This window comes from Falco cherrug, chromosome 1 (genome assembly GCF_023634085.1).
Source record: "Falco cherrug isolate bFalChe1 chromosome 1, bFalChe1.pri, whole genome shotgun sequence".
NCBI classification, from domain to species: Eukaryota; Metazoa; Chordata; class Aves; order Falconiformes; family Falconidae; genus Falco; species Falco cherrug.
The window spans coordinates 103538869-103561378 of NC_073697.1; positions in this window are offsets into that span (position 1 = coordinate 103538869).

Sequence of the window (22510 nt, forward strand, 5' to 3'; positions counted from 1 at the left end):
AGCTTTAGGGATGCCACCAGCCTCATGCTGCCACAGCGTGGAGCAGCTTTCCAGGAGCTGTGCCAGGGTGCTGAGCCTGCACCCTGGCTCTACTGCACAGACACGGCACTGAGGGATCCCAAGGCAGCCTGGTAGGTTTTTCTTCTATAACTCTTACAATCTGTAGTTTCATGCACTGTAAGTTTGACTTTCCAGCACGCTAAGTGCTCCCAGTTAAAGAAACTTGCTGCTTGCTGGAGCTGAGCATTTCCAAGGGCAGAACTGAGACACCCACAAACCGTGACACTGAAGCGGAGATGCTCATGAGCTGGGACAGCCTGCTCCTGCCTTCCCTTCAGCACACCTCGGGGAACAGGACAGGACACACACCTTGCACAGCCTTTTCCACTTCAAGTTTCTGCAGAAGGTGGGGAGATGTGTAAGTGCCGGCGGAGGCGTCAGAGGCCAAGGGGGCGGGAGTGAAAAGAGGAGTTCACCCAATACAGCACTTGATTGGCAGATTAAGTTAATAATAATAATAATCGTAATAATAATAATGTCAATAACAACAACAGAAATCCCACTATTAATAAGCAGAAGGAGCACATGGACTCCTGGGAGACACATTAGCTGTTTGACAGGCAGATATTTTTGTCCCTCCTTCCCCATGTAATCAACATTTATTTATTTCTTTATTTAGCTCAACACTCGCCCTTTCAGGAGAAGATGAACGTGTCAAGATGACCCTCTCCTTATCACACCCTGCACAAGGGAAAGCTTTGAAGATCTAATACGCAGAAACACCGGGCTCTCTGGTGACTTCTCCAGATTTAATTAGCCCGACCTTCTGCACGGATCCTGCCTCCTGCTCCAGACAGCCTTCCTCCCCCTCCCCAGCTGCAGATGAGCTTCTGGACTCGGCAAAATAGCAGCTGCTCAAGCCCTCCCTTTAATTCAGACCTTGGCTCTCCAAGATGAGCTAAAAAAAAAAAAAAAATGCCACCCCAAAGATGGAGCTGCTTTTAGCATTATACATGAGCTGCGACTGCCAAGGAAAGTTTATCTTGGAGCCAATGTGAGCCCTGTTGCTCCAAGTTAAATATTTCCATTTTAAAAGTAGAATGAACTATACTATGGGACTTCCAATTGCTTCCTGAAATATTAAGAAGGAATATCTTTAAACATTAATATTTTGTTATAGTGCTGAAGTCTTTCTAAAGGAAGGTTATTTTTTAGAGCTGTGTATTTTTCTCTGCATAATTGCAGCCTCTGATATGTGGCTGTACCCTCTGTTTCCAAAAGTCACTGCAAAATACATCCCTCCTTCCAAAGTAATCAATAAAAATCCTTCATTTTTTGTCTTCACTGTTATTCTTGCTGGTAGGAGGCACATGCAAAGGACACCCACAATAAACCCTTTGCAGTAAGTTCATCATCACGTCCTGCATCCTCAACAAGCCCAAAAACTGAGGGCTGCCAAAAGCCAGAGCTGTGTCCCTCTGCTCATTTTGGTGCATCTGCACCCACCAACACATCTGTTGTGCTGGGATGGGTATGGACGTGCTCCCACTGCCCATCCCTGATGGACCGGCAGTGGGAGCTGCCAGCCAGCCGGGTCCAGCGCATCCCCCGGCACTGGTGAGCGGTGCTGTGCGGGACCAGACACCACATCCCAGCCCCAGCACCTCTCTCTCAGCCATGCCAACGCACCAGGATGGGAGTGGGACAACTCCCACCCCCCTGCCCCAAGCTTTGCTCCACCACCGGCCCATCCATCCTCCCTGACACCAGGGGAGCAGCTATTGAAGCGGCAGATCAGGAGAGCAGATTTAATGCTGCTTTCGTGGTAAGGAAGAGGGGAAAAAAAAAAGAAAAAGAGAGAAAAATGATGTTACTTCCAGGCCATTTACATGTTCGTTTCTCAAGAGAATGTGACACTTTATCCTTTTTCTCAAATTAACTTCTGTGTCACATGCGGAATAAAAAGAGACGATAGACGGGAACTGAAACATAGCGAAATAAAAGGCTGCGAGTCTGCATGCACGGAGCATATGTTTGTGATCTATAGGAGCCGGGGGAGGGATGGGGAGGGGAGCCCTGCTATGTCAACCATTGTTCAGCAGCTTGGTATGTTGGCTTAATCTTACAAGGTCTCCCAGAGGTCCTTTTTTCCAGATTTTTTTTCTCACCCCCCTTCAGGGCAAACAAAGTGCTTTCCCCAGCAGGCAGTTGGAGCTGCTTAACCGTTCGCGTGCTAGCTGGGAGAGCCCCCAAGGATGAAGGGCAGGTCCTTGGCCAGGATGGTCAGCTCAGGGATGTCAAAGCCAATGGGCCAGCCCCAGCGCACGTGGCTGCAGGTAGGAGCTGGTCCTCGCCCGGGGGCGAGGACCAGCTCCTACCTGCAGCCACGTGCGCTGGGGCTGGCCCACTGATGGCAGGGGTTTGCATCAGAGATGCACATAGCAGCTATGCAAAACAGCAGAAAAAGTGAGAAAGGATTAGAGAAAAAAGGGGTGTTTAGGATGCACTAAGCAGGCTGACATTGCGTGACACTCAGCTAACATCACAGCTCAGCTTAAGCTCTGATTTTGTACCAAGAGCACCCACAGTGCCCTGCTGAGCCCCAGGACCCATCAATTTTGCTGTCCTTGGGTGACTACAGGCCCTTACCATGCCCTTTTGAAGCACCCCACGGCCATTACCCTTTACCTGGTGGGTCATCCTGATCCCAAATGTGCTTTCTAAAGAATAAGAGCAAAATGAACCGAGTCCTGCGTGCCTGTCCCGCAGCATCACTGCCCTGGGCAGCCAGAGCCCAGCTCAGCTGGTGGAGCACAGGATGGTCATGAGCAAGTCCTTAACCCACAGTCCCTGGCATAACGAGGACGTATTTGATGTTAATTAGTTGTATAAGTTTTGCCTTTCTGACTTTTGGCTTGGCTCTTGGCTTTGTTTTACAGTTTTAAGTAGTTTAAAACTGGTTTTGCTGTGGCCAGGGTTCCTGTAATTCTTGGGCGCTTGGTGAAACAGAGGTACCAGTATCATCCCCGAAGGAGAGATGGGATGGGGGCAATGCTCCCTGGCATGCTGCTCTTCAAGGCCGTTTGTAGAAGCCTTTTAGACACCTGTCAGAATTCCTTTTCACCTACACATACTAACCTAGCAAGTGTATTAAAGATTTAGTTACAAGCTCACATTGAGGAGACACGTCAGAGTTGAATGCTCTTTTCTGGCTGGTTGCAGAGGGTTTCACCCAGAGATTTTCCTTTAGGGAACAGCAAGAGTCAGAAATCACAACACGAGAGGCTGTGCAAGTCAGAAAGAACTGTTGCTCCTGCAAAAAAAGTCTCTCCTTCCCCATCCTTTCAGATGCTGAAAAAGGTGGCTGGATTTTCTTTGAGCTTCACTAAAAGTTGGCCAAGTGTCACAAGCGGGCTCGCAGGGACCACACTGGCCTCCCAAGAGAGAGGAGCTGTCAGCTCCTCGCCGGCCTCTCACCTGGGTATTGGACATCACCTACAAGGCAGCATCCCCCTCTGGAGAGGGCCAGAGAGGCTGCGGGTGCAGGATTGCAGCACGGCCATCCCGCTCCAGCTCCACAAACGCAGGGACCTCCGTCCCGGGAGGAAGGCTCCAGTCAGCTCGTGCAGCCCACCTTGCTCCTGCGTGCCCAGGCACTGCTCAGGTCGTTGCTCTCCCTGCTGCCAGCTCCCTTGGTTTCCCAGCTCTCTTTTTGTTCTGCACGGGGCCAGATTTGCCATAGCAGCAATGCAACCGTTGCACCCACCCCTGCCAAACGGGCTACGACTGCAGCTGAGCTGTGAGGTGTCTGTGCCAAGCTGCGGGCACCCAGGACAGGGCTGGGGACAGTGGGACACCCAGGCAGATGGACAAAGTCAGAGCTAGTGTCTGTGGTACGATGCCCTAGCCAGGCAGCAGGAGGTACACAGCATGAGGAAAACTGACTTCATTCCGATTCAGAGTGAACAATCAATGATGCTACACAGGCCTTTCATTAAGAAGAAGAGCCCCAGATATTTTGGGTGCCTCCTCTTCTTCCCTCACGCCACCTCTTCCCAAGGTTTTGGTTTGGATAAAGGGTTAAATCCTCATTTCCAACAGACACGTTCACATCTGGGTTAGGGCAGCCCTAAGGCAGTGGGCAGCTCCTGATGGGATCCTGAAGGGTCAGCAGCAGCCTTTCCATCATATCCCACAGCCTTGGCCCATCAGGAGCAATTTCTCTGCTAAAGGGAGCAGAAACCAAAAATCACTAAACTTTGGGTGTGGGTGAGGAGGATTGAAAATTTGCCTTTTAATTGCAGTTACCTGCATCTCAAAAATCAGGGGTATTTGGTGGGGGCTGGAGGGGAACAGGGAAGGGAGAGTGCAGAACAAGAGATTGTTTCCCTGGGAGGTTTGGCTTCTGGCTAGCTGAAGCACTGACCCCCACAGCTCTGCTAGAGGGAAGTGCAGCCAGCTCCTCTGGGTCACATATGGTTTGGGGTTTTTTGGAGTTGGGGTTTTTATTATTATTATTATTGTTACCTTGCGTGCTCATGCCCTCTGAAACCAAAATTCACCACCCTGCCTTCACATTTCCTTTCTGCAGCAGCAAAGGGTGTTACAGTTCATGCCTTCAGCTTCAGTTAAAGCTTCATAAACTACAACGTCCACTTCAACCACATTATCCTTCTCAGTTCTGTTAAGATGGCTCTGAAAAACCATCAGGTCTGAGGCAGCAGAAGCCTGTCTGTCCTTCAGGCATCCCCGTTCCTTGCTGAACGCAATACCTTGGCTATGTTTAGGATACCACGTATATATGTTTTAGGGACCTTCTGCACATCCAGCCCCATCCAGGTGGGCTGGACACCCATCACCATAGGCTGGCACGGTGCAGCCCCAGTGCAGGAAACCTGTGCTGAAAGGGACGAACCTCCAGCTGCTGTTGGTTTGGGGCAAGACAACACGCTTGGGCACAACAGGCAGCCGGGAATAATTTTGGCTGTCTAGAACTGGAATTAAACTCAAGAGCCAGAAGTGGTTAAGTACTTTAGTTCAGGGCTTGGTGGTTTCAGGGTGTGCAGCTGGAGGGACCGGAGAAGTGCTGATGTTTTGCTGGTGCACCCAAGTAGGGCAAGGGGGGGCTGGGCTCCTTCGGAGGGGTCCAAGGCATCCACAACATCACTCCAGCTGTGGGATTTAATTTGAGTATCCATATCTCGTTTAGTTATATCAGAGCTCACCTGTGCGTGCCTGGGGGAGAGTGGGTGCTCCCAGGACGTGACCCCCCTCACCTAACAGGGGCATGTCACATTGGACAGGAGGACTCCCATGCCACATGGCCGGTTCCTCCCCAGCGCTACAGGGGCTGCAGGACAGCCCTGGCAGAGGATCCCATCCCACAGGGTCTCTTTGCCAACCTCAGCCCCAGCCTTTGGTCCACCAGCAAAAAAGAAAAGCAAAATATCATTACTTGCAGTATTCAAGCTGAAGAAGGGAGTTTGAGGAGAATTTCCACTTTTGAAGAAGAAAATATATCTGCCACATCAACAGCACTTTCTAGTTTGACATTTCAACTCCCTTTTGCAGAAGCTTGAAAGAAGGGAAGCCAGAGAAAAAGCAAGGCTCTCCTGCTCCGCTTCCAGCAAAATTCAAATGGACGAACCTTTCCCACCAGCTGCAGTTTATAGGTCAAGTCATGCATGTGCTCTCTGGGACAGGGTGGAAAATTGGACAGGGACAACAGATGAATCTCCCAGTTCCCCTGCTTGGGCCATCCTCCTGTTCAGGAGAGGACAAGAGGGTAGGCTGTGTCTCTACCTTGATGCTGATGATCTCCCCACACCCAGGACCTGCACTGCTTCAGTCTGGAAAACAGCCCAAATCCTACCCCAAGGAAATCACAGCTCTTCTAGTTAAAAGGAGCCACAAAGTATTTTCTCCAGATCAAGTTCAACTCCTAATCAAAGACAGCTACAAAGGTAAACTCTGAGTTTAAACCAGACCCTAAATCCACAAAACACTTTTCAGCTGGCCGGCGTCATAGGAGCGGAAAGTGTTAGAGGAGCTGGGGAGCAGACGGCCACGGTGGCTGTGGTTTGTGTCTGCCCCGTGCTGATGGGCTCCCACCCCACCCAGATGGGGCAGAGGGCTTTTTGCATCTTCACCTGCTAAAAATATCCAAGGCTGGAAGTTAAAAGAAATTAAATATTTAGCAGTTGCATAAAGGCACCTTGGGATGAAAGCATTATGGATACAAAGCTGTCATCTTATCCCTTCATCATCATATTTTTTATGTAGCAGGCATGTGTCTTGTTGGCAAGGCAACTTCTCTGTTTTAAACCAGCCTCATAAATCGCATCAGGATGCCTCAAAAGAAGTCACCAATGCAAAAAAAAACCAATCCAGGAACAGGCCCCCTCTGGACCCCACTCCGGGTCCCTTAGGACTCTGCTCACCAAAGCTCTCAGCAGGAGCTTGTTGTACACTTCCCACTGAGATGTTTCACACTGCCTCGTGAGATGCCTCCAGCAGCACCAGCACGCACACCTTGCTTCGTTAGAAAGGCTCCTGCAGATGTAAAATGTGCATCGGGTCACACCCAGAGTTTGCTTCCCCACTGTAAACGCAACAGAACAAACCCACTCACCAGCTTGCGGCCAGCGAGAGCTCTGCACTGGCAACCTTGTCTGGGCTTCACATCCAGGTGGGTGAACAGGAGACGTGTTCTGAAGTTCAGACCAGCTCTTACACGTCCAATGGCAATGGCAGCCTTTCTGGATGTGCCACCACCAGGAGCTCCCTCCACGGGGAAAGGAAGGTGGGCTGACCCCTGGCCATTGTGAGGTCAGGTTTTTAACTGAGATGCTTTGGTTACCCTTAGGCAGAATTAAATAAAAACCAACTAGTTTTCTTGAAGGAAAGCAGAGCTGTGGAAAACACACTTACAGTTAGGAATTATTTTTTTTTTAAGATGCACAATATTGTATTTCTGGGGAATCTTTAATTCAAACTGATTAAATAATGATCTCCTGTAGTGATCTACCCTTTCAAATACCCACTCAAGGAGTAATTCAGCACGCTGGCAGCACAACAGGCTCACTGCACATCTTACAGGAACTTGCAGGACTTTGACAGATTCTCCTAGTGGTGATGCCTCCCTCTCCAACAGCACAACCAACTTCAGTGGTAGGTTTGAGCCCCAGATACGCTTTCTGTGCTCAGGCTTGCTGCCTCCATGATGTTTGGTGGCATCTGGCCCACAGCTGCTTCCCAGGGAGTTCCATCAGCCTCTGAGGAGCAGAGATATATCTCATTTTCCTGGCAGCAGAGTCCATGGGAGCCACTATCACCCTCATCCGAGTGTTGGGAGGAAGGGCTGCAATGGGGACGGATGGAGGCCACACTGCACCCGCAGGCAGTCCATCACCAGCCCATCTGCTGCATGCGTGTGCACGTGGTGCTTCATAGACAGCTGCATCCCAAATCAACACAACCTGCTGAGCCTCCTCAGAGCTCAGGATGGCATCTTACCACCAGATGCAGGTTTGCCAGAGATGTGCTTCTTAAAGGGAGCTCAGGTCCCTCTCCCTGGAGCTTGCTGGTCACACATTGATGAAAATGTTCCAGAAATTAGGATTTTGGGGGCAAGGAAGAGGAACATTTGTTTGGATGGAAACGTTCTCTCCATCTCTGGCTCTATTAGGAGAGGGCATTTCCATCTGTGAGGGAGGCAGCGTTTCCCAGAGGCAAAGGAGGCAGCTCCACAAAGACCCAACGCATCAGATTTGCTCTGCAGGGCGGCTCTGCCAGCGCTCTGCTTCCTGTGCCCCCACTTGCTGCACACTGGCCACTGAGGCCAAAGGAGGCAGATTGGGCATTAAAGGGAGGAAAAACGCTGCTGTACTTTGGTTCCTGGTCTGCAGCCTCCCCGAAGCCCCTGGGGAGGCAGAAGGCAGGGACACTCTCTGGCACACTCGGCTCTGAGCTTTCCCATGCCCAGCACAAGGCTTCCTGCAGAGGCATAAGCAGAACGGAAGGACCTTGATTTTTCTTTACTGGTGAAGGCAGTTTTCTCAGACCATGATTCATAACGATGCCAAGCTCGGTTTGTAAGATGCATTTATGTATTTTTGCCCAGGGCCGCATTTGGGATGCACAGTGCCCCTTTCCCTTGCTCACAGCACACCTCAGGGACCCACGTGTCGGATGCCAGTGGGTTTAGGAGGCATGTGCAGGGCCTGGCTGTCAGCAGAACTCCTGAAAGGAGCTTTTTTGGAGGCCATTCATCCCGTTAAACTGCACCCAGCTCCCTCCCAGTCAGCAGCAGGCACTGCCCACCCCCTGCAAAGGGCTTGTTGGAAGTTGCCCTCCCTCAGGTCTCCAGCGCTGCAGGATTTAGCAGGTCCTGGGAGGCCACGGCCACTTTTGGGGACACCCTTTGAGACACACTAGTGGGTTCACTGTTTTTCTCACCAATTTCATGTGCTTGGAGCAAGGTCAGTTGTTTTGTCCCGCTGACACAGGCAGGGCATGGCTCTGGGGAGTGGAGGAGCCTGTGCACCCACCCAAGCTCCTGCCCTGTCCTGCAGCAGTGATAGGACACCGGGAGCAGCCGGAGCCTTGCACAGCAGTACAGAAATGCTCAAATCAAGATGTTCCTGCACAAGCAGTCCCCAGAAGGTGGGCAGGTGTCCTGCTGAAAACCCTTTGCATGAAAACCCCCGGAATCCCTCTTCCCCAGTTTTCCCATGCTCCAGCCCAAGAGCATCCCTTGGCTGCTTGATTTATGCTGTGCATAAAAACGCCTGGCAGCGCTCGTCAGTGGGTATACCCGTTTCCATCACTAAACCATGTCCCACTGCCCAATTAGTGCCACGCTGCTGGTGCACAGAAAGGAGGCAGCTCCCAGGTACCGGCCCCCCAGCCAGGAGAGGCGGCTCAGCATGGCCTGTGGCTACATAACGCATCACACCTCGCCTGCTTCTTACTGTCTTAGGTTAGCTGAACCCCATGAATATTTCAATAGTCGCTGCCTGCTCAGGATACTATTAATTTTGGAGTCCCTATAATCCAATTCCTTTTCCTCCAAGTGGGTGGTGATTATTAATTTCACAAGCTATGCTTCCATCAGCTCCTTCCTAGTCCCTTGTGGCTAAGGAATATTAATCCACATTCATACTGTCATTCAGCTGCCCAGGAGACTCTGGTGTGAATAGTATTATTATTAATACCACTGCTTCACACGTGGTTAAAGCAACTTAAAGGCACACAGGCAGGTTGCAAAGGTCATTTGCAGAACAGCACCTCAATGCTTATGCTCAGAGGAAAAAAAAAATGGGATCCAGGTAATGGTTTTTGTGGAAGTTTCTCTGCATCCTGGACCTGCTCGATGCTGGTCCTGACCTGACACAGGGGACAGACAGCCCCCTGAGAAGGTCTGTGAGGAGAAGATCAACGGCAACCTCGTTCCCAGGCATCCTGGCAGCCAGCAAGGAGCAAATGCTTTTGTCTTTTTTAGGGAAATTGGGAAAAAATCTCCAAACAAACATGATCTCTCTACTTAAATAAATAAAGTGCTATGAAGCTCTGGAACGTAATCACTTTTGACACCTCAACCTTATTATCAAATCTGCTTGAAATTAGGCAATTCGTTTGAGTTCTGCTGGAAAGGTAGAGAGTGGAAAAAGGCAGCTGTTGTATTTCTTTGCAGAGCAAGACAGCCTTACCCTGTCAGACAGGTGATACACATTTCAATCAAATATCTCATGGAAGGATTTGACAACACATCAAGGACTTCTTCAACACAGGGCACAAAGTGGCAGAAAGATAAATAGGAAAAAAGAAAGCCAAGAAACAGTGCATTAAATAATAAATAGCCCTAGAGGTCTCCTGTTCACTAACAAGGGTCGGGGCATGCATTGCCTGACAGAGAAAGGAAAGGGTGGGAAGCGAGGCAGTGCGAAGGGAACTTCAATGGATTACAGGCTAAATATGTGGAATATCTGCATCACTGCTGGAGACCAAAGCTCGGATGCCCCAGACTGGCAGGGCTGCCCTGGGGGCTCCTGTGGAGCAGAGCATCTCCACAGCCCCAAAAATTCCCCATCACCCAGTTCCTCTCTCTCAGCCAACACCTGATGTGGTATTTTACAGCAAAATAAACAGGAGTGCCAGCAAGAGCCTGCCTCGCACCCTGGCTTTTCCCATTTGCACAGAGGTTGTCACACAAGTCTCGGTGGGAAAAGGCCCCTTCTCGAGATGATGAAGCCCACGGCCTCTGAAAACAGAGAGCATTTTGGTTTTGTTACTGAGCACTTCTGGCAGCCGAGATAGGCTGGAGACTTCACAGATGTAACTACTTTCCCAGTTTTTCCTCCTAGAAGAATGCAGCCTTCCCAAATTGTCAGCACTTCAGCCAGCACAGTCCCAGCAAACACACCAACGCAATTACAAAAGCAGAGGAGGAAAAGATTACTCCCTCCCAGCCCTCGCCCTGAAAGGTCGCAGACAAGGAGTCAAATCCCAGACCTGCTGAGCCCCACTTTGGGTGGCAAACTCTTGGTTTTCCAGATGTTGCACAGCCTGGGCTGCCAGATGTCCCAAATTCCCAACCCCACAGCCCCTGCACGCACAGAGCAACTTGGCATTGTGCAATGACCCAGATGGGATGCATCAGCCTAGCAGGGCTGATGTGGGCAGCCCCCCGAGCCAGCAGCCCCCCAAGCCAGCAGCCCCCATTCCCTTCTTGTGCAGTGAGTTGTGGAAGCCAAGGAATGAAACCTCTGCCTGCACCAGCGCAGCCGGGTGAACTGGGGCATGTTCCAGAGGTTTGGCACAACTTGGAGACCAGGAGCGGTGTGGTATGAACAGCAGAAGCTGGCTGATGTGCAGGGAGTTGGAGGGGAGGAAGGAGGGGAGGAAGGAGGGGAGGAAGGAGGGGAGGAAGGAGGGGAGGAAGGAGGGGAGGAAGGAGGGGAGGAAGGAGGGGAGGAAGGAGGGGAGGAAGGAGGGGAGGAAGGAGGGGAGGAAGGAGGGGAGGAAGGAGGGGAGGAAGGAGGGGAGGAAGGAGGGGAGGAAGGAGGGGAGGAAGGAGGGGAGGAAGGAGGGGAGGAAGGAGGGGAGGAAGGAGGGGAGGAAGGAGGGGAGGAAGGAGGGGAGGAAGGAGGGGAGGAAGGAGGGGAGGAAGGAGGGGAGGAAGGAGGGGAGGAAGGAGGGGAGGAAGGAGGGGAGGAAGGAGGGGAGGAAGGAGGGGAGGAAGGAGGGGAGGAAGGAGGGGAGGAAGGAGGGGAGGAAGGAGGGGAGGAAGGAGGGGAGGAAGGAGGGGAGGAAGGAGGGGAGGAAGGAGGGGAGGAAGGAGGGGAGGAAGGAGGGGAGGAAGGAGGGGAGGAAGGAGGGGAGGAAGGAGGGGAGGAAGGAGGGGAGGAAGGAGGGGAGGAAGGAGGGGAGGAAGGAGGGGAGGAAGGAGGGGAGGAAGGAGGGGAGGAAGGAGGGGAGGAAGGAGGGGAGGAAGGGGAGATTTCAGCCCCTCATTTACCTTCCCAAAGAAGTATAAATGGTTTGGTTGGAAGGGACCTTTAAAGGCCATCTAGTCCAGCTCCCCTACTATGACCAGGGACATCTTCCACTCAATATAGTTGCTTCGAGCCCCGTCCAACCTGACCTTGAGTATTTCCAGGGATAAGGCACCTACCACTTCCATATCAAGCCATTCCATAAATAATAAACAAACAACTCAAGGTACTCGTCATTGTAAGTAGCTGCCTGGTAGATGTTCATGGAAAACCATTGCCTTCCTCACTTTTCCTGCCAACACAGTGAACTCAGAGCTTCTGGTCTCAGTTTTTTCCTCCATCCCTGCCTGCAGAGCCCAGGCAATCAACAACTAATTAGCTTCCCCTGGTGTGAAGCTTGCCCTTGATTTCTGCTCGAGGCCCCATCACCTGAACACAAGAGGTTTTACCATGAGCTGGTGTAGCTGACCCGATGGGGCTGGAGTAAAGCAGCTCCCTCTCCAGCAGAAAAACTCTGCAGGATGGTTTAAGATGGCACAAGTCTTCAGCATCCACTTTTTTTGGTGTTACTTGCCGTCCAGGCAGGATAAGCTTCGGCTCTGCGGCCTCAGGTCCTAGCCCTTGGCTGACCTGGAGTCTGCTTGCACCCCTAAGCATTCCCAGAGCATCCCACGCCAACACTAATGCTATGCCAGGCAATGGTCTCATTAACCTCATTAACCCAAGTAGTGAGATTTTCTGTAAGGGCTCCCAGGAAGATGTGCTTCATTGAAACTACTACAAGGTTCCAGGCCTTCTCCAGAGGTTTGGAGAAGCACTATGTCCTGGAATTCCACCTCAAAGGAGCATCTCACCTCTGCACTGATCGTTCACACCAAGAGCTGTGCTAGGACACGCTTTTCCTCAAAACCATTATTTTAAGAAATGGAGCTAATCGGGATGACTGTATTGCTGATATTAGTGTTTTGCATACAACACCCTGCTCTAAATGAGCTTAATTACAATTCATGCACAGATTAATAGTAGGTGGAAAAAGGAAAACTATTTATTTTTTTATCTGTGCTGCCACACAGCAATGGGCAGACTCTTCCATCTCAGCCCTACTGGAGCCATCTCCTCCCCTGCATCCGCCGCTGCAAACGCGGGCACGTGGCAGGGCAGCGCGAGGCAGGCTGCTCTCTCTCTCCACGAGCACTCTAACCAATTACACGTATGTAAGTACATTGCAAATTCTTTACAGCTACACTAAATCAATTTTTCATACAGCAGGAGGAAGAAGTCAATGCACTGACAATAATGCCTCAAACCTTTCAGCGCTTCTCCACGCGAGCTTGGAGCAGCATTGGCTCTGGGGATTCCTGCAGCAGCTCTCGCTGCCTCCTCCGGGCACTGGGATGGAGCCGTGAGCTGGAGGTCAACTGAGGACAGCAGGTTCAGGGTCTGCACATCCTGTACATGGCATATATTTTATGAAAAATAGAGGGGCCAAGTGCAGGGATAAATCTTTTCTCTCCCCTTAAACTGTAATTTTGCTGGTGAGTTCAGTAGAAATGCAGCTGGGCACCGGGAACTCTTTTTTTTTTTTTTTTTTTTTTTCCTGCACATGAGCAATACTATGAGGGAGAGATAGGGTTTTGAGAAGTGAGCCCACAATTCAGTGTTTTAAGTGATACAGGCATTCAGGAATTAAAATCACATTGAGCCTCATTTGCACTTAGATTCTTGTATATCTAAGTAACATCTCAATAACATTTGAAGCTGATTTGGATGCTCATTATAGAATGGAATGGGCAGATGTAGAGTCCACGGTGTCTAGAAATCCTTCTGGGAAACAGAGGGAAACAAAACCTTTGGTCCTTAATCTGACTTCTCTTGAAAGATTATTTGGAAATCCAAGGAATCTCTTAAGCTGTGCCTGGAACTTTGTGAAGGTCCTGTTTTAACGTGGACCACATAGATGGGCATGGAGACCTTCACCTTCTTCTGCAGGCCCTCACATGAGCATTGGCCCGAGCACTCAGCTGCAGGACCCGGGCATCTCGCCGTTTTAATGGGACTTGCCCTGTTTCAGGGGTCTTGAAGGATGGGGTACAAGGCTGGAGCCAGTCCTGCAGGGAGCCTCTCCTGGAGCCTTGTGGTCCAGGAATGCGCTAAAACTCCCTCTGAAATGACACTGCCATTCATTGGAGAGTGAGAGATTTGAGCATGTCCTTAAGTGTTGGCTTTAGAGATATTTAAGCAGCTGATCATTACTTGTACATGTAAAAGGCAATAAAAAGGAAAAATTAAGCCAAGAGCGATGATCTCACTCGCTTTTATTAAGGGAGCCATTAATTCCGGCATGCTGTGGGTTGGTAAAGCCCAGTCTCACATGAGCACTGCTGTTGTCTGAAGCTGTCCCAGGGCAATGCCAGTTTGGCTCCAGCCTGCAAGGTGTGGGATGCAGGGAGAGGTCAGGGCTGCACCGCGCTCCGAGACCCAGGCTCCTCCTTGGGGGTCTGCACACTGGCGAGAGCCAGGGAGCAGAGCTTGGAGAAGTAAACTGGGTTTTTTAACTTTGTTTTCTTAGGGGAAATGGGAACGTCTGAGGGTTATAGAGGATATTTGGGAAAAGTGTGAATCCAGCTGAACCACACAGTCCTCTTTCCTCACAAAGCGGCAGTTTCTTTGCAAGGCTGAGCTAATTCAGGGCACTCACTTGCCATGTGGTCATAGCCCAATTCCCTAAGCCCTGGCTCAGTTTCCCCATTACAAAACAGATTATAGTCCCAGCCCATTTCACAGCATTAATCCACGATAGATTGCAGAATACTTTTTTGTTTGCTCTCTATAATTAGCAAGACCAAAACACCCTGGTACTATCACAGTAGAAACAGTGGGTAGACAGCAAAATGCAAGAAAGAACACCAGTTGCAATAGCAGAGCCTTTTCTGCTCAAGTGCATCCTGGTTTTGGCATCAGAAACAAGACACTCATGGACTTACAGGTGTTAAGAGGCCGAGTAAACACTGGTTTCCTCTGGCCTGCCTCCCTGCTGCTCTGGATGGGAATGCACTGGTTTATACAGCGTGCCTGACCTGACGGACTAAGGGGTACAGTGCCCTGCACCTCCTGCTCTCCTTGCCTGCTGAGCTGAATTCAACGTGGAAACAGTTGTACGTTATCTCCATGCCTTCCCAGAGCCAGAGGAAAACCAGAATGTTTTATTAAACATATTACAGCAATAACACTGTCTTGTTGGGATATTTCCTGGCAGTTAACATCTTGCTGGATTGAATACCTTTGGCTTTGCCTGGGGCCCTCAGATTCTCCAGCCATTTAACAGCCAGGAAAAATACCCACTCTGTTGGTGACTACAATTTAATTAGCAAAGCTTTTCTAAGGTGTAGGATCAGGAGACTTCCATTTTAAGAAACACCTTTCCCCCTGCCAAGTCATCCCCAAGTGCTTCACACAGCACTGAAGGATGATAGCAATAGTGCGATGTCCAAGCCAGCCAGCCCAGCAAGCACCAGGTATTGCTCTCACTCACCCAGCAGGAGATGACAGGATTCCTGAGGAGGACCGTTGTCCTAAAACTTAATGTTTTGCTCTCTAAATTTACCTTTGGTGCACTAGTCTCCTCCCAGGCAGGTTTTGCTGCATCCATCTTGTACTGATAATGGCCAAAGCCAAAAGGATGCTGGTCTGATAGTAGCTGTGAAGCTGGGTAAGCCTAAGGGATGAGAGGGAGTTCGGTACCCAAATTTCCATCAGTCTGTGCCCCTGGGGCCCTTTCACAGCAGTGGGTGGGGATGGGAACGTCCCCGAGCACCCAAACAGGTTCAGCCTGTGTCTGTGGTTAAGCTGCTGCGTGGTGCCTGACGCAGCCATAGCACCTGCTGTGCTCCTGGTGCCTTGGTAGGACTTGCTCCCACCAGGCATCCTGCACCTACCACCCCATTTCACAAGCTGCAGACACACGCACACGTGGGCCCTGGCATGTGAGCTTTTGTGCCCCGGGACAGCCCTGGACACAGATTTAATTTGTTAGCCTCAGTGCCACATACCTCCTTCCAGCCAAGTGCAGCGGTACCCAGCAGCAGTATCTTGGAAACACTGATTTCTCTTTATAACCTGTTGCAGCACTCTCCAAACTATCAAGCTGCAAAAAGGTCTATTTACCACCACATACCAACATACTCTTCACGCCAGTCCCTCTGCTGCCTTCTCCTCATCTCATCCTGAGCATGTGTTCTCTCTCCTCTTACTTCTTCCTCTCCCCACTTCTTCCTCAGCTGCTCTCCCTTCACTGGCTCTCAACCACTTCACTTAACCAGCCACACCTGCACCTTATCTACATCGGCCAACCCACCCCCCACCCCTGAAGCCAACCTACAGTTGTATATCATCAATGCTAATTAACCCGGCTTCATTCCACTACACTTTCCCCCTTTTTCTTTTTTATGTTTTTAACAATCACTCCAACCTTTTTACAAATAAGTTTTTCATATAGTCCTCTATAACTCCTCTACAATAACCCTTCTGTGAAGTCCTGCTCACCTTGCTTCACACAAAGGGGCAGCTGAGGCAAGGAAAGGCCAAGCATCTTATAAGACATTCACAACAAATCCCCACGCTGTGCTGGTCTCCCAAAACCTCATTGCATTAGTGGCAACAAAGGAAGAAATCTGATTCACCAAGTGTGCTTTTTCTGGTGTTAGGATTTAAATTCCTATAGGGCAAAAAGGCATCTAAAGAGTCGCTGGGGGCAAAACTCTTATTAAAACAGCGTCTGAAGAGTGGGGCTGCAGCTCTGCCTGCTGCCATATGGAAATGCCAAGCCCCTGCTCTGCCATGGAGCAGATTCCAGCTTCACTCAGCACCTCACCCAGCTCTGACGCCTGTAAAGAGAGGAACACACACGTTCCCAGCGCACGTGGCAGAAATTACAGAATGTATGGGACTGAAGATGATTATTTAATAGAGCTGAGCCAATCCATTCATTATTTAATGATTTAATTGATGACCACAGCAGAAAGCTGATAAAAGCACAGCCCTGGCCTATAAACCACCTCTTGCTCTATTTATTAAGTGCAGTGACACAACATATTGAACTGAATATATTTGAATGTAAATAGGGCATTCTTTAGCATACAGGTAATTATTGCATTTAATAACTATTGCTGCTATAGGTACCTTAGATGAATTTAGCACCACTCACACGGAGGGAGGCAGAGTGGGGTGTAAACACACACAGGCGTGAGCAGCTGCTCCTACAAAGGCACAGGAATCCCTTTACCCCAGTAGAGAAGAAGGGCACACAGCAGCTGCTTCATGCTTGCCCATCATTATATGCCAATGCTTCCACCCAGCACCAGTCGCTGCTGCTGCATCCTCCCAGGGTCACAACTCAGCCTTTATGGTCCCTGGCTCGCAGGGCTGTCCCCTACAGCTGGCTGTGCAGGCTGAGCTGCAAAAGCTATCACACAAGAGTGAGGTGGGAACCATAAACCACTTTGCTGATAGCAAATATGTTTTGCATTTGTTTAGGAAAGGTAATGAGGGATGATCTGTTGCTATTTACCTTTGTCCTTTGAGGAAATCCTTGTTCTGAGTGGTTTCCCATGCAATGGTGGTGGTGGTAGAGGCTCTGGGAGGCAGATGGTGTCAAGGGCTTCCAGCCCCAGCCTCTGGAGCCAGGAGAGCTGGCACGGGGCAGGGCAGCTGCCTTCAATCACCTTGCTGAAGCACCCTCCAGTGAAATGCTCTGCTGCGCTAACACCAGGCAGCCGCCTCAATCCATCACTCCTCTCTATATCCCAGCGTGAGTGATTCCTACTTTTCTACTACCCAAGCAAACAGCCGTTATTTATCTTTGCAATAGCCCGATGGGGCTGCAGAGCAGGACGTGACCCAACAGAGCGGAGCAGACAGGAGGCACCAACAGCCCACGCGAGCTTGGTATAACATGTATAGCAATGCAACAGCTGAAGCTCACTAGTACCCAGCCTGGCCATCCTGAAAGGTGTTAAGACACAAAGGAGTTTAAAGGCTTGTAAAACATCCTGTTGTTTAACAGGTTATGCTGCACCAGCAAAATATATCGAGAGCGTTGAAGCTGCTCACAGCTGCATCCAGAAGAGAGTGGTTCTGCTCAGGTTATACCTTTAATGTCTCTTGTAATCTGATTTGATGTTGTGCTGACGCAGGCGCTGACAATGTCCCTTCCTCCTTCCTTCCCCACCCCTGATCCTCTCCCCCTCCGAAAGGCACACGCACATCTGCAGCCCTGCTGCAGAACACAACGCAAGACCAGGGCTCTAGCCCCGCAGAAATCGGTAGGGAAATGTATTCATTAGGAAACACTGGGATGGCGTTAGACGTACAGATTACAGGTGCAATTTGAATGGCAATGCATTTTGGCAAGATGCTATTATGTATTTATTTGCACATGGTATAATAAAGATGACAATCAACAGATTGTGTCAGAAGCAGGGTGTTCAGAAAGGATTTCAATTTAGCAGAAAAGCCAGCACCTGGTTAACTTCTGACACCTGGAAATCACTCCCAGATGCTTGTGGGCTACCTTGGCCAGCCTGGCACAGCATCTTCATTGACATCAGCTTAGTATGATGCTCAGAAGGACTTACTAACTGCTTAATGCTTTAGAAGAGAGAGGTGTAAAGGCTCCTTTGTACTTTGTAGAGTAAAAAGTCACCATATTTCAACTTCCCTCCATTCCTCCCTGCCCCGACAGGTCCAGGCTGCCAAAGCAAAGGTGACCCAAAGCTGGAGGAAACTCATGTCCTGCATGCAAATATTCCTGTGAGAATTCCAAGGCTACCAGGAAAGTCCTTTTGAGTGGGTGTCAATGGGTGACAATGACTTTTCAATTACAGACAAAGGTGGATTCTTAGTAGCCCCAGGTGGCAAAGCACCTTCCTGGCCATGCTCACAAGAGATTCTCTGGTACACACTCCCTTAGAGATGGATGCTATTGCCATCTCACAGGTAGGCTGCATGCCTCACCACAGGTGCCATCCATCTGTCCAGTGATGTTCTTAGCACCATGGCACATGAACAGGCACGGTTACACCTACCCTGTGTCCAGCTGACATCAGTTTCTAGGGAGCAGTTCACTGTGAGATGCTGTAAGTCAACAGCCACGGGGTAAACCCTTGAGCATCCACATGTTGTTACTCACTCCACACTTTCCACTGGGGAAACCAAGGCACGCAGCCGTTGGGCTGTTATTTCTTAAGTTATGCTAATGCTTTTGGTCTTTAGTAACACTCAAAGCCAAGTGGATGGGATCACAGGAGACTGCCTCCTGTCCCCATGTCCCCACCTCCAGCTGAGTGGCTCCCTGGCAGCCAGCCCACCCTCCTTGCACCCACTCCCATCAGCATTATTGCTGCGGGAGCTCCCTGCCCAGCTTCTTGTGTTTACATGATTTCCCAAACCTTGGGCTTGCCTTGCCTGGGTGTGAAGTCCTTGCTATTTCCGTAGGTGTTCAAGGGAGGTGAAGGGAGCATCTGATCTTCAGTCAGGCTCGTTTTCTGTATCTGCACATGAGTATGCCCTAAATGAGAGAAGATAATACACCAACCTACTTTACATTTCACATTTCATCCTCTTAATGAACGACGGCTAATTATGAATTTCTAATTTCCACTGTTTATACAAAGCACTTTTGCTTTATTTCCTTTTGACTTTCTGTCTTCAGAAACCATAGGAGCTCGCGTAGCCTCTGGTGCCTTTATGCAACAGGAAATGCAATCAAATAAGGAAATTTATGTAAACCCTGGCTTTGCAAGAGGAAGATGTGCTAGTGTGTGTGAGTTGGCAATGAACAGGCTCTCATAATGTATTCCTCATTGCTTTCCTCTTCCTTTGCAGACAGTCAATACCCTTGAGAGAAGTTAATTAGATCCGCTTCACTCTGTTTGGTCCTACCACTCTAAGCGCTGAATACAGGGGAGAGGGAAATCCCAGCAAAGCAAATTGACTCGATTAGAGTAAGAGACCACTGAACAAACGTTTCCATTGTCTGTGATCACAGAGGATGATCTACTTTAAAAGCAAGCATGAAAATTTTAAAACAATTATTTTAAAATATTTGTGCAAAATCCCAGTTCACTAACAGGATGCAAGTGGAAATTTAAAAGGAGCCGTTTTCAAAGGCCCCGGTGTACACAGCATGTTCATAGAGCTGTACGTGGGGTGTGTAGCTATTTGAAACCACTCACCACGGATATTAGTATTTCTAAGTAGCCATTTGCACATCAAACTAATGAAGGTGATCTTACGTACAAAGCGGGCATCTAATGCATGTGCACTTCTGCCTGTATCGCTGTAAAATTGGCTGAACGTAATGAAAATGTACAATAAAATCACACTTCATGTAAATTTTTTTAAAGGCTGTTTAGAAGGCTGGCAACTTGGGAATACCCACCTCTGTTTTATTTCCCTTCCAACGGGAAATTATTTTTTCAGCCCACAATTACAGTATACATCTACTGTATTTTAATTAGTCATCCTTTAGATATGGCCTGACCAGCTGTGAGGACAGAGATAAAGATCTACAGAACAGCTGTCTGCATTGAAAACTCCCAGTTGCCTTTTCTTTTCTTTTTTAACAGGCAAATTACTCCTAAAGTCCCTAATCAGGACCCCATGGGACCTATACAAACACGAGTGACCTTATCAAATCCCAGGTGGCTGTGGCTGGCCTGGTTACAGTTAAGGCAAACAAACATCAAAATGAAGGAAACTTGTCTCAAATCATCCAGGTGATCCGTGAAAATAGCTGGGGCCCCAAGCTCCAGCAGCCCTGCTTGGCTGCCCGCACTCTGAGACACTCTGTTATGCAGCACAAGTCCAAAATGCACTTTGTAGGGCAGAAACAGTCTTTCTCGATGGGGTCAGATAAAAACCAGCTTCTTCAATGGCTTCAGTGTGGCCAGAATTAAGACTGGTTTTGAGTTGGTTTTCTCTGGTAAAAAGACAGATGCATACAGGTGTGCTGAAGGGAACAGCCTGTAGTTACCAGCACTCATTAGGAGAGATGAGCTGCCAGAAATTTTAACCAATTTGACAGAGGGGCAGAAGCCTCAGAGGCATTAAACTCCTACCAATGTTGTAACTCGGGGCAAGACTTGCTGGAAAGTATCAGCTAAAGCCCAGGCGCTGTGTAACTGTCAAGAGCAGGCTTGCTGGGGAAAGCCATGGGACAAATTCAGCCTTGGGGAGTACAATCCCATTAGAGACAATGAAACAAAAAATGTGAGGTACGAAGCACCCATGAGCATTAGGAGTAAGTCATCTCGTATGAGATACTCAGAGTATTTTACTGAAGCCCAGCACTGGGAAGCTTTGTTATCTCTTGCCAGCCCAACCAATGGGAATGGAAATGGCCTTTGGGATGAATTGGAAAGGATGGATGCTTGCCTGTTAGAAAACACCTGGTGCAGACACAAAGCAAGAAGAATTGCATGTACGCCTGACAAAGATGAAAGGAGACCTTTTACTAGGAAACTACACCCCATCTCCTGCCCTGGACTGGTCATTGTGGGTAAACACCATAAATGAACTCTTTGGTAGAGATGAGTTGGGTGGCTCAAGAGAAAACAAATCATCTTAGAATACAATTTCATATATGCAAAATATGTATTTTATGGTCTCCCTTAATGTCACTGTTAATCCATCACATCGGACTGCACCTGCTGCCTGGGCGTCAGTTGTGCTGCACCACAGCAGGCAGCAGCACCAGCACACTCCGTGCACTGGCTGCAGTCCTGGCTGTTGCACTCCCTCCATCCGCACATTTAAGCGGGACCAAGGTGGCGTCATGCCTTCTCCAGGCACATTTATTAGCTTTGCTTCTGGTTTTGGACAAAATTCATGCTTCTATAATTTGTGACTGATGTGGCAAAAGCGCCCAAGGGAGGTACCAGATCCTAATGATGCTGCGAGTTCTACAAACCCAAGGAGATGAGTCCAGACCCATTGTGTTTCCAACCTATTATGCTTGCAGTACCTTCAGTAACACCTTTCTATCATTTTCAGGGCAAAAGATTCCCAGCACCTGCTTTGCCTCTCTGTTTTTCTGTACTTGTTCCCCATCAAAGCTTTGTATCAGCAACCACCACCCCTCTGGGTAGGATTAGATCCATGTTTGTCTGAGCCTTTATTAGCAAAAGGTCCAAAATGCCTCTTGGAGGGTTTGAGTCCCAGCCCAGCTCTGCAGCGCTTTCCTCCTCCTTGACAGCAAAGTCCAAAGGTGCTGCTCCCAGAAAGGCAATATGGCCATTAGAAGAGCTGACTGCTTGCTTTTGCTGTTCCTTTCCAGAGCCAGGCACAAATATTTACTCCAGAAGGATTGCCAAAGGGCAGTCCTTAAAAAACAAACAAAAAAAAAACCCAACCGAAAAACAACCAACCCACTCCAAAATAGAAAGGCTGGGTCCTCTGGAACAAAGTCGATGCTGAAGAACAGGGTGAAGAAGCAGCATTGCCTTCAGGCTCAGCTTTGCTTTTATCAAAGCTTTTTGTTGTAGCGGATTATTGTAGTGTTTCTGGGTTTTCTTTCTCTTTCCTTTTTTTTTTTTTTTTTTTTTTTTTAATAGTAAGCTATCACTTTCTTTTCTTATTGTATGGCTGCAAATCCTACCTTAGAGAAGTAGCATTTCTGGGCAGAGGGCAGTAAAAAGAGAAACAATTAAGATTATATTTTCACTCTCCATCTTGGCCTTTTATATTTCTGCTCCCTCGTCAGGGCATGTTCTAATTCCCAGAGCTGCTTTCCTCTAAAAACAGACCCCTCTGCTCTCAAGGGCATTTCACTGTGCTGGGACTGTTACTGGTTTCAAGCTGTGCTGGCATCCTCCACGCTGGCAAGGCACAGGCTGGCACTGAGAAGGCACCACAATCCTTTCCAGAGCCCTGCTTCCACGTGGAGGCTCACGGACATCGCTCCAGCCATTCCTGAAGATGCCCTTTCATCTCTAAGGCTGCCAACATGTCATCTGTGT